We start from the raw sequence: 12,174 nt of genomic DNA on the forward strand, positions 1-12,174 counted from the left end.
TTTTTTCTTTTTTTTTTGAGACAGAGTCTCGCTGTATCGCCGGGGCTGGAGTGCAGTGGCCGGATCTCAGCTCACTACAAGCTCCGCCTCCCAGGTTCCCGCCATTCTCCTGCCTCAGCCTCCGGAGTAGCTGGGACTACAGGCGCCCGCCACCTCGCCTGGCTAGATTTTGTATTTTTTTAGTAGAGACGGGGTTTCACCATGTTAGCCAGGATAGTCTCGATCTCCTGACCTCGTGATCCTCCCGTCTCGGCCTCCCAAAGTGCTGGGATTACAGGCTTGAGCCACCGCGCCTGGCCCAAGAGCAAATCTTAAGAACAAGCAAATGTATTCAATCATTTATTCAACAATATTTTTTGAAAAAACAGGGTCTCACTGTTACCAAGGCTGTGGTGCAGTGACACAAACTCAGCTCACTGCAACCTCCACCTCCCAGGTCCAAGTGATTCTCATGCCCCAGCCTCCTGAGTAGCTGGGATCACAGGCACAGGCCACCACATCTGGCTAATTTCTGTATTTTTAGCAGAGATGGGCTGGTCTCAAACTCCTGACCTCAAGTGATCTGCCTGCCTCGGTCTCCTGAAGTGCTAGGATTACAGGAATAAGCCACCATGCCCAGCCTTATTCAACAAGTATCAACTCCTTCTCTGCATGCCAGGTATTATTTTGTGTGCTGGGGACACAGCAGAAAACAAGACAAAAAAGAACCCTGCTCTTAGAGAGCTCACTTTCTAGATAATAGTTAGCAATGCTCAATGCTCATTGCTTCTGGAGATGTTAAATGGGATAAGAATAAACAACTAGTTACTAGATTTGGCACTTAGAGGACTTTCAATAGTCAATCTTCAGTATCCTTGAATGAGTAGTTTAGTGGAACAGTGGCAATAAAAGTCACATTTACCATATCTGTTTTTGTCTTTGTTTTTGTCTTTTTCCATTAGCTTTTGAAGGCAGGAACCAACCCTATTCATTGTTGGACTCACACAATATCTGGCAAACAATGGTTGGATGCATATATGAATTAGTAATAAGTGATTACAAAATATGTGTTTGGTAGTGAAGAATAAGCCCAGAATGAAATTTTAACTATGTCTGTTAAATGAACTAGAAAGATAGGCCATTACCTTTTAAGTTGTACTGGTCAGAGTTGGGTTCAAAAAAAACAGAATTCATTTATTTTAGTCAAGGTTTTAGCAGAAAAGTAATGCCAGTATGAGTGATATGGAATAAGGGAATTATTAAAGCGACTGACCTTACGCAATTGTAAAAACTGCTAAAGAATTCAATGGAAGACTGTTACTGCCCCATGGGTCTGGTGTAGGCCACCTGAAGTTATAAATCTGTGGACTGGAAAACAAAGAAAAGGTGAGTGAAGTAGGGGAACCCAGAAAGACAAACTGTAACCTGTATCTGTCTCTCAGCATCCCCAATCTCAATGGGGATGTGCAGAAAGTGCTGGCACACTTCACCACAAAGCTGTAAACGCACTGACCTAAGATTCAGAGAAACTGAAGGAAGAGGTCTGACAGGAGCTAGGAGAATTTGGGCCCAGTGGCTGCTTCGTGTGGAGGAGCAGCAGGTCCCTTGTACCCTCCACCAGGCTTCAGAGTGTAATACCTGCTACTACATATCCACCTTCCAAATCTTACAAATTTCTTTTGTAGCCAGCCCCAGCTTTATCCTACCAAAACCCATACAGGAAATAAATTCTGAGAAACATAGTTCCAGCTTAGTCAACACATAACAAAGGCATCGCAGTCTGCCCCTTTTCTACATACCTCTTTTAACTATACTTACCTCCCAAATAAAAATAATAACAATGTTATGCCTCTACCTGACATCATACAACTCTCCTCCAACCTGAAACACTGATCCTGTTTGTATCAGAAATATTCGAAGCCCCTTTATCTGTCATTTGGTGATGCTCATTCCTTTTCTACTTGAGTCATACTTCCCCCTTTGATATTCCATAACTTAGTAAGATACAAGGTTAGGCCAGACACAGTGGCTCACTCTTGTAATCCCAGCACCTTAGGAGGCTGAGGCAGACGGATCACTTGAGCCTAGGAGTTCAAGACCAGCCTGGGCAACACAGTGAGATGTGCCTGTGGTCCCAGCTACTTGGGAGGCTGAGGTGGGAGGACTGCTTGAGCCCAGGAGGTCAAGCCATGACTGTGCCACTGCACTTCAGCCTGGGCAACAAAATGAGACCCTGTCTCCAAAAAAGAGAGAGGTATGAGGACAGGTGGTAGGGAAATGGAGGAGGGCAAGAAAAGAATTTGATTATGTGTGTGTTCACATCAAAATAAGAAAGAAACACTCATAATATGATGCTTTTATTGCAACTAGTCATATGGTCTAAGCTGATATTTATTCTTTTATTCTTCCATTATCCATTCCATATTCCTTTTGCCTCAGCAGACATCTCAGCTCAGACATACTTCTCCTTGCTGTATGGTTTAGCAGCAACCCTCAACAAGCCAGAATCAATCACTCCAGTCAGTATAGCATCCTCCCTTCTCCCCCAGCCACTGCTTATTCATTTGATGGTATGAGGAGCCCAAGTGAACAGAGGGCAAATTCAACTCCCAGTTTAAGGGAACCATGAGTGTATCCCCTGGAGGAAATCTTCCTCCTTTGGGAACTAAGTCTTCTATGTTAGCGGAATACAAAGTCACTGAGATGGGAAGCAAAATTTTCACTAGTAAAACTCTAAGGTTAATAGTAAGTGGAACTACTCTTATTTCCAATCCTTGATTTCCTGGATATATAAATCCTGGTTATGGAGAGAAAACATCATATAGATTAGGTGCTGCTTTATAGCAGCCACATAAGGTGTTCCCACCCAACTGGCATGGTAACTGAATCTTCTTAAGGCCACTCTACCATTCTATCTGGCCAACTGCTTCAGGGTGTTGGGAATTTTCTAAGGCCAGTGAATTGCATGAGCAGGAACTCATTGTTGCCCTTTACTGGCAATAAAGTGAGTCCAGTGGTCAGAAGTAATATTGTGTCAAATACTATGATGATGAATAAGGCATTCTGAAAGTCCACAGAGAGTCATTTGGGCAGAAGTAGGAAAGGTAAATCTGTATCCAGAATGTATTAGTCCATTCTCATGCTGTTATGAAGAAATACCCAAGATTGGGTAATTTATTAAGAAAAGAGGTTTAATTGGTTCACAGTTCTGCATTGCTAGGGAGGCCTTGGGAAACCTACAACCATGGCAGAAGGCAAAGGATAAGCAGGCAACTTCTTCACAGGGTGGCAGGACAGAGCAAGCACAAGCAGGAGAAAAGCCAGATGTTTATAAAACCATCAGATCTCATGAGAACTCACTCACTATCACGAGAACAGCATAGGGGAAACTGCCCCCATGATTCAATTACCTCCTCCTGGTCTTGCCCTTGATATGTGGAGATCATGGGAATTGCAATTCAAGATGAGATTTGTGCAGACACACAAACCTAACCATATCATTCTGCCCATGGCCCCTTCTAAATCTCGTGTCTCTTTCACATTTCAAAATCAATCATGTCTTCCCAATAGTTACTCAAAGTCTTAATTCATTCCACTATTAACCCAAAAGTCTAAGTCCAAAGTCTGATCTGAAACAAGGCAAGTCCCTTCTGCCTATGAGCCTGTAAAATCAAAAGCAAGTTAGTTACTTCCCAGATACAATGGGATCACAGGCATTGGGTAAATATACCCATTCCAAATGGGAGAAATTGGCCAAGATGAAGGGGCTACAGGCCCCATCCAAGTCTGGAATCCAATAGGGCAGTCATTAAACCTTAAAGTTGCAAAATGATCTCTTTTGACTCCACGTCTCATATCCAGGGCACACTGATGCAAGAAGTGGGCTCCCATGGCCTTCAGCAGCTCCACCCCTCTGGCTTTGCAGGGTACAGACCCCCTCTTCTCTGCTTTCACAGCTAGTGCTAGGTGTCTGTGGCTTTTCCAGGTACTTGGTGCAAGTTGTGAGTGGATCTACCATTCTGGGGTCTGGAAGACCGTGGCCTTCTTTTCACAGCTTCACTAGGCAGTGCCCCAGTTGGGACTCTATGTGGAAGCTCCTAACCCCACATTTCCCTTCTGCACTGTCCTAGCAGTTCTCCATGAGGGCTCTACCTCTGCATCAGACTTCTGCCTGGACATCCAGGCATTTCCATACATCTTCTGAAACCTAGGCAAAAGTTTCCAAACCTCATTTATTGACTTCTGTGCACCTTACAGGCCCAACACCATGTGTAAAGTGCCAAGGCTTGGGGTTTGCACACTCTGAAGCAATGGCCTGAGCTGTACCTTGACCCATTGTAGCCACAGCTGGGATGCAGAGCACCAAGTCCTGAGACTGCACAAAGCAGCAAGGCCCTGGGCCTGGCCCATGAAACCATTTATTCCTCGTAGGTCTCCAGGCCTGTGATGGGAGGGGCTGCCATAAAGACCTGTGACATGTCCTGGAGATATTTTCCCCATTGTCTTGGTGATTAACATTTGGCTCCTGATCACTTATGCAAATTTCTGCTGCCAGCTTGAATTTCTCCTCAGAAAATGGGTTTGTCTTTTCTACTGTATCGTCAGGCTGCAAATTTTTTGGACTTTTATATTCTGCTTCCCTTTTAAACATAGCTCCAATTCCAAACCATATCTTTGTGAAAACATAAAACTGAATGCTTTTAAGAGCACCCAAGTCAACTCTTGAACATTTTGTTGCTTAGAATTTCATTCTGCCAGAAACCCTAAATCATCTCTCTCAAGTTCAAAGTTCCACAGATCTAGGGCAGAGGCAAAATGAGCCAGTCCCTCTGCTGAAGCATAGCAAGAATTACCTTTATTCCAGTTCCCAACAAGCTCCTCATCTCCCTCTGAGGCCACCTCAGCCTGGACTTTATTGTCCATATCACTATCAGCATTTTGGTCAAAACCATTCAACAAGTCTCCAGGAAGTTCTAAACTTTCCCACATCTTCCTGTCTTCTTCTGAGCCCTCCAAACTGTTCCATCCTCTGCCTGTTATCCACTTCCAAAGTTGCTTCCACATTTTCAGTTATCTTTACAGCAGAATCCCACCACCTTGGTACCAGTTTACTTTATTAGTCCATTTTCATACTGCTATAAAGAACTTCCTGAGGCTGAGTAATTTATAAAAGAAACAAGTTTAATAGACTAACACTTCAGCATGGCTGGGGAGGCCTTAAGGAACCTTACAATCATAGTGGAAGGCAAAGGGAAAGCAAGACACCTTCTTCACAAGGTGGTGGGAAGCAGAATTACAACCAGGAGAAGTTACAGATGCTTTTAAAACCATCAAAGCTCATGAGAACTCACTCACTCTCATGAGAACAGCATGGGGGAAAGCACCCCCATGATTCAATTACCTCCACCTGATCCCACCCTTGACATGTGGGGATTATGGGATTACAATTCAAGATGAGATATGGGTGGGGACACAAAGCCTAACCATATCACAGAGTAAGTGTATATTCAAGTGAGAATGAGTGCTGCCCCTTCCACAGTTGAAGTAGTCCAGTGTAGTCAGACTGCCAATAGCCAGATGGTCCCTGGAGAATTCTGCCATATTGAAGGCTAGATGTTCTCTACTGTTGCCGGCTGGAAAATCTGCTATTCTATAGTTACATTCCCTTTAGTGCATGGAAATCTGTGTTGCTGAGACCATACCTAACCTCTATGCTTGCTGCTCTGGCCACTTTATCCATGAGCACACTGAGCAAGGACAAAGGTGGCTGGGGAGAACCAAAAGGAAGTTCACCGAACTTGTCTACCCGATTACTGAGTTCACCCTGACTAAGGCTGCTCTTTGGTGAGCATTCATACAGGACACAAATATATTAATGTTCTGCCTACTTGGAAAGATCCATCCACATATCTCTTCCCCAGATTACTTTGTCACCAGGTTACCAATTGTGTTCCTTCCGAGTCTTTGAGAGTCTAGTCAAACCATTAATCCTCATCCATTAATCAGGACATCTCTTCCTCCAGGCCAAATGAGGAAGTGTGTACAATAATCGGTGTTCAGCCCACTGGGAGGCCTTCCCTTCACTGCTGTCCTTCAAAGCCAGCCAGAAATAGGGTTATAGAACTGTCAATATCCATATTCAGGTGATGCCAACATATCATATAAAACCTTCTGAAAACTAGGCCCAAATTTTCTAGCCAGCTTAAGTAGAAAGGGAATTTTATAAGAAGTTATAAAATGGCTTGCCAAGTAAATGGGAAACTTGAAAAGACAGACTCAAGGCTAAGCTTCCAGGAATGACAGAACCAGGCCACCAAGGAAGCCAATAATTCTGCCATGATCAAAATGCTATAAAATCAGGAAGCCTCCAGGTGAAATTGGAAATCATGACTTTAGTTAGTGGTCACAGAACCACACCACCTTTGTCACAGTCCATTCCAGCAAAATGTATCTTCTATCCTCTGCCTCCCAATAGCCATGAAGCCAGGAATAAGACACTGGAATCTCTACTACAGTTACTACAGAAAAATCAAATACCTCTATGGCTGTTCCCTTGCCATGAAAGAAACAGAAATGTGAGTCTGGTCTCATGAGGTTTCATTTTATTTCCATTTTCCAAATCTCATACAGGTACCTCTAATTGACTGAACCTAAATTACATCCAGAACCCTGGAAAATGGAAAATGTAGGCCCACTGAGTTTATGCTAATGAGGTGACTCAGGGTGAGGCCCCCTAGATAGCTTCGGAATGGGGCTGGTCACCAGAATGAGCAAGTAATTAGAGGGTTGGAACTTTCAGCCCCACCTCCCAATCTCCAGGAAGGCAAATGGTGGGCATGTGCTTAAACTCCATACAAACTCCTGAATAACACGATTAGATGAGCTTCTGGTCCACCAAAGAAGCCCACGGAGTTGCTGCGAGGTAGCACATCCTGGAGAGTGCCTGGAAGCTCTACTGCCCTATCCATACTTTGCCCTCTGCATCCTTTATAATTAACCAGTAAATGTAAGTGAAGTGTTTCCCTGAGTCTCGTGAGTCATTCTAGCAAATTATTGAAGCAAGGAAGGGGTCATGGGAATCCCCAGTATGTAGCTGGTCAATCAGAAGTACCTGGATTTGCAATTGGCATCTGAAGTGAGAAAAGTCCTGTGACACTGAGCCCTTAAGCTGTGAGGTCTGCACTAATTCCAGACAGATAATGTCAGAATTGAATTGAACTGTGGGACACTCAGCTGGTGTTGGTGAGGGAAAAACTTGCACATCTGGTATCAGAAGTGTTCTGTGAGAGAATATGGAGAAACACTCTACAGTATGGAGTTTTCTCAGAGGATGTAAGTCACTCCTTAACTTAGAAACATCCTAAGCAACATGACCCTCCTGCTTTCTCTTCCTCCTTAGATGTGGGGTGGGAGTTATGAGTTGAGGTCCAGGGCCAGAAGAGAGAAGCAATTTCGATCCTATGGCACCACATGAAGAAAGCTTTCTTGGAGGGTTTCTTGGAGAATTCTGTGTTCTGCCTAACACAGAATTTTGTGTAATCAAGAAACAATTCTTTGTGTGTTAAGCCTCCGAGGTTAGTAAATACAAAACGTTATAATCTTGTCTATTTTGACACAGATACGGATATGCAGTTGTAAAATGCTGATGTTTAAAACAAATTAAAATAGGTGATACTGGTGGTCAGGCAGCAGGCAGTGAGAAAACTGATATAAGAAGCTTTAAAGATAGTCACTGTTGCCACCTTTGGTAACTGTTGCCTGCAGTAAACAGGGAAGTAGACCATGTACTTAATGAACTTGGTGGCCTAAGGGGGAAGGGGTTAAAAAACAGAAACTTAGTAATATGTGCTAGTTGTTATTGATTGTGATTGACAAGAAATTACAAGAAATAAAAGTACTCATGAAGGAATTGCCTGGTTTGCAAATAAATATTTCAGAAATGCAGGTGGTGTTGCAAAGTTGGAAAAGTCTACAGTTTCTTCAACCTAAGACCAGCCTAAGAGTATGGCACTTTGTAGAACCTTTCAGGAAAAAAAAAAAAAAGGAAAAGAAAAGAAACTCGGAGAAACTCAGAGCAAAAATTAGTGCCTTAAGAATGTGGCCTTCTCATCCATTTGCCAGCTGGTGACCACCATCACACAGAGAGAGAGATGGGGTATTTGTGAAAAGCAAAAAAGTCAAGTACATTTGAAAGTCATGGCTCAAAAAAAACTTAGGGTTACTCTCCTATACAACTGACTAAAAGTAAATAGATGCTAATTAAGTAAGTGATAGGTGCTGAATGAGGGTGAGAATGTATTTTTTAATGTTATAAATAGGAAGCACAATAATTAACCTAACCTTTTCATGGATTCTACGTCCAGAGCACCAGTTCTCTATTTAACCCAGGTTGAACGCTTAAGTGATTACAATTTCCCCTTTTATGCAGATAATGAATATCATCAGTGTACAGTTACCCACCCTCCCCTCCCCTATGACAAGGACTGAGTTACTATGTCTCCTGCACCTCTGATTAGCATGTGTGAAATAGAAATGTAAATACTATGCTTCAGATATATTATGAGTAAAATAGGCCCCATCAACTGGCCAAAGACCTCAGCCACAATGTATAACATTGTTTCTGCTGGGTGCAGTGGCTCATGCCTGTAATCCCAGCACTTTGGGAGGCCGAGGTGGGCAGATCACTTGAGGTCAGGAGTTTGAGACCAGCCTGGCCAACTTGGTTACACCCTGTCTCTACTAAAAATACAAAAATTAGCCAGGCATGGTGGTGGGTGCCTGTAATCCCAGCTACTCAGGAGGCTGAGGCAGGAGAATCACTTGAACCTAGGAGGCGGAGGTTGCAGTGAGCCGAAATCACACCATTGCACTGCAGCCTGGGCAACAGGAGCGAAACTCCGTCTCAAAAAAGAAAAAAACAAACAAACAAACAAACAAAAACATTGCTTCCAAGTGAAAATGTACACTGAGAACCAAATATTGATCTGCAATGAATTTTGCAAATTAAATCTTTTGGAATCCGTGCCTATTCTAGCTTTCCAGCTAGAAAAGAGGGCAGAGAGAAGAGGTCTGGGACACGTGCAACCTGATGGTTCAGATAGAAGAAAGGAGTCCCTTCCTACTGATAGGAACCACAGGAAGCTAGACAGGAGTCAGGACAAACATGACATATGCAGAAACTGGTGATTAAACTGATGCATTTATGAAGCAACTTGGTTTTGAAAATGTGGCAAAATACATAGGAAAGCGAGTGAGTCTCCATCTCATCCAAATCTGGAAACTATAGACATATTGCCTTTTGCACGGGAGTTAGAGCAAGACCCTTTCTCAGGAGCAAGTTAAAAAGTTTGATAGTCTCATAGAGAGGATGTTACTTGGAATCTTTACTGTTCAACTCACTAAGTCTCTCTTAGTCCTGCTGACACTTTAAATCAATGCTTCTAGCAGAAATATAGTGCAAATCTCAAAGGTAACTTTAATTTCCTAGTTGCCATATTTTAAAAAGTGAAAAGAATCAGATAAAATTAAGTTTAATAATATGTCTTATTTAACCCAATATATCCAAAATATTATTTCAAGATGTAAGTAACATAAACATTAATATTTTATATCCAAAATATTATTTCAAGATGTAAGTAACATAAACATTAATATTTTATATTCTAGTTTTCATATCTCTCCTCTCTCACTGGCTATGACCCTTTAGAGTTTAGAGAAAAGCCCTAAAAGAATTGAGAGCTTTTGAGAAGCAGAAATGGGAATGTATATCTTAATTGTGTCTCAAAAAACATGTTTTCAACATTTGACAATGTCTTCTCATAGTTTTATTCAAATGTTGACTGACATGAGTCAATGTATACATTCAAATCAAAGTGATTGAACAAAATATAACCAAAATAGTGCATACCATATGATTCCATATACAAAATATAACACAGGTAAAAGTAATCTATGCTATTAGGAAGAGGACAGTGGCTACCCTCAGGGGAGGGGTATGACTTAAAGGAACGTAAAGGGCCTTCTAGGGTATTGGTGATAATCTGTGCCTTTATCCAAATGCTGGTTAGATGAGTGAGTTCAGCTATTAAAAATTTATCAAGGCCAGGTGCAGTGGCTCATGCCTGTAATCCCAGCACTTTGGGAGGCCGAGGCAGGCAATCGTGAGGTCAGGAGATCGAGACCATCCTATCTAACATGATGAAACCCTATCTCTACTAAAAATACAAAAAATTAGCCGGGTGTGGTGGCAGGCACCTGTAGTCCCAGCTACTCGGGAGGCTGAGGCAGGAGAATGGCATGAACCCAGGAGGCGGAGCTTGCAGTGAGCCAAGATGGTGCCACTGCACTCCAGTCTGGATGACAGAGCCAGACTCTGTCTCAAAAAGAAAAAAAAAAAACATATATCAAGCTATTCACTTGTGATATGTGATAACTTTGCATATATATGTATGTGTGTGGACACATATGTATAAACACATACGTATGTATAGACATATATATACATATATATATATTTATAACACACAAGTATATCTTGGAGATATTGCAGGTTAAGTTCTAGACCACTGCAAAAAAGTGAATATTGCAAATATTTGGGTCACACAAACATTTTGGTTTCCCAGTGCGTATAAAAGTTATGTTTATACTATATACTGTAGCCTAAGTGTGCAATAGAATTATGCCTGAAAAAAACAAAGTACATACCTTAATTTTAAAATACTTTATTGCTAAAAAATAAAAGCCAATGATCATCCGAGCCTTCAGTGAATCATAATCATTTTGCCAGTTTCACTTCAATAGTAAAGACTGATGATTGATCAGGGTAGTAGTTGAAGGTAGTAGTTGAAGGTTGGTGTGGTTGTGGCAATTTCTTAAAATAAGGTAACAATAAAGTTTGCTTCAATTGACTCTCACAAAAGATTTCTTCGCAACATGTGGTGCTGTTTGATCGTATTTTACCTACAGTAGAACTTCTTTCAAAATCGGAGTCAATCTTCTCTTCTCAAACCTCGCTGCTGCTTTATCAACTAAGTTTATGTAATATTCTAAATCCTTTATCAACTAAGTTTACATAATATTCTAAATCCTTTGTTGTCATTTCAACAATGTTCACAGCATCTTCGCCATCTCAAGAAACCCCGTTTTTTGCTCATCTATTCAAGTTTTATCATGAGATTGCAGCAATTCAGCCACATCTTTAGGCTTCACTTCTAATTCTATCTCTCTTGCTATCTCACCACATCTGCAGTGACTATCTCCACTGAAGTATTGAAGCTCTCAAAGTCATCCTTGAAGGCTGGAATCAGTTTCTTCCAAGCTCCTGCTAATGTTGATATTTTGATCTCCTCCCGTGAATCATGAATGTTCTCAATGGCATCTCAAATGGTGAATCCTTTCCAGAGGTTTTCCATTTACTTTGCCCAGATCCATTGAGAAGTCACTATCTATGGCAGCTATAGCCTGACAAAATGTATTTCCTAGGCAATAAGATTTTGAAGTTGAAATTACTCCTTGATCTGTGGGCTGCAGAATGGATGCTATGTTAGCAAGCATTAAAACAACATGAATTTCCTTTATATCATTATCAGTGCCCTTGGTGACCTTGTGCATTGTCAATGAATGGGATTACTTTGAAAGGAATCTTTTCTTTTTTTTCTGAGCAGTAGGTTGTGGGCTTAAAATCTTTAATAAAACATACTGTAAATAGATGTGCTTAATCCAGGCTTTGTTGTTCCATTCATAGAGCACAGACAGAGTAGATATAGCATAATTCTGAAGGAGCATAGGATTTTTTAGAATAGTGAATGAGCACTGGATGCAACTTGAAATCATCAGCAGCATTAGCCCCCAGCAGGAGAGTCAGCCTGTCCTTGAGCCTTTGAAGCCAGGCTTTTACTCCTCTCTAGCTGTGAAAGTCCTGTCTTCTTAAAATAGAAGGCTGTTTTATCTACATTGAAAATCTGTCGTTTAATGGAGCCACCTTTATCAATTATCTTAGGTACATCTTGGAGATAACTTGCTACAACTTCTCTATCAGCACTTGCTGCTTCACCTTGCACTTTGATAGTATGTTATAGAGATGGCTTCTTTCTTTAAACCCCATGAACCAATCTCTGCTAGTTTCCAACTTTTCCTCTGCAACTTTCTCACCTTCCTTAGCCTTCATAGAGTTGAAGAGTTAGGGCCTTGCTCTAG

The sequence above is a fragment of the Rhinopithecus bieti genome, unplaced genomic scaffold (assembly GCF_001698545.2).
Source record: "Rhinopithecus bieti isolate Rb0 unplaced genomic scaffold, ASM169854v2 scaffold_3878, whole genome shotgun sequence".
Classification (NCBI taxonomy): Eukaryota; Metazoa; Chordata; class Mammalia; order Primates; family Cercopithecidae; genus Rhinopithecus; species Rhinopithecus bieti.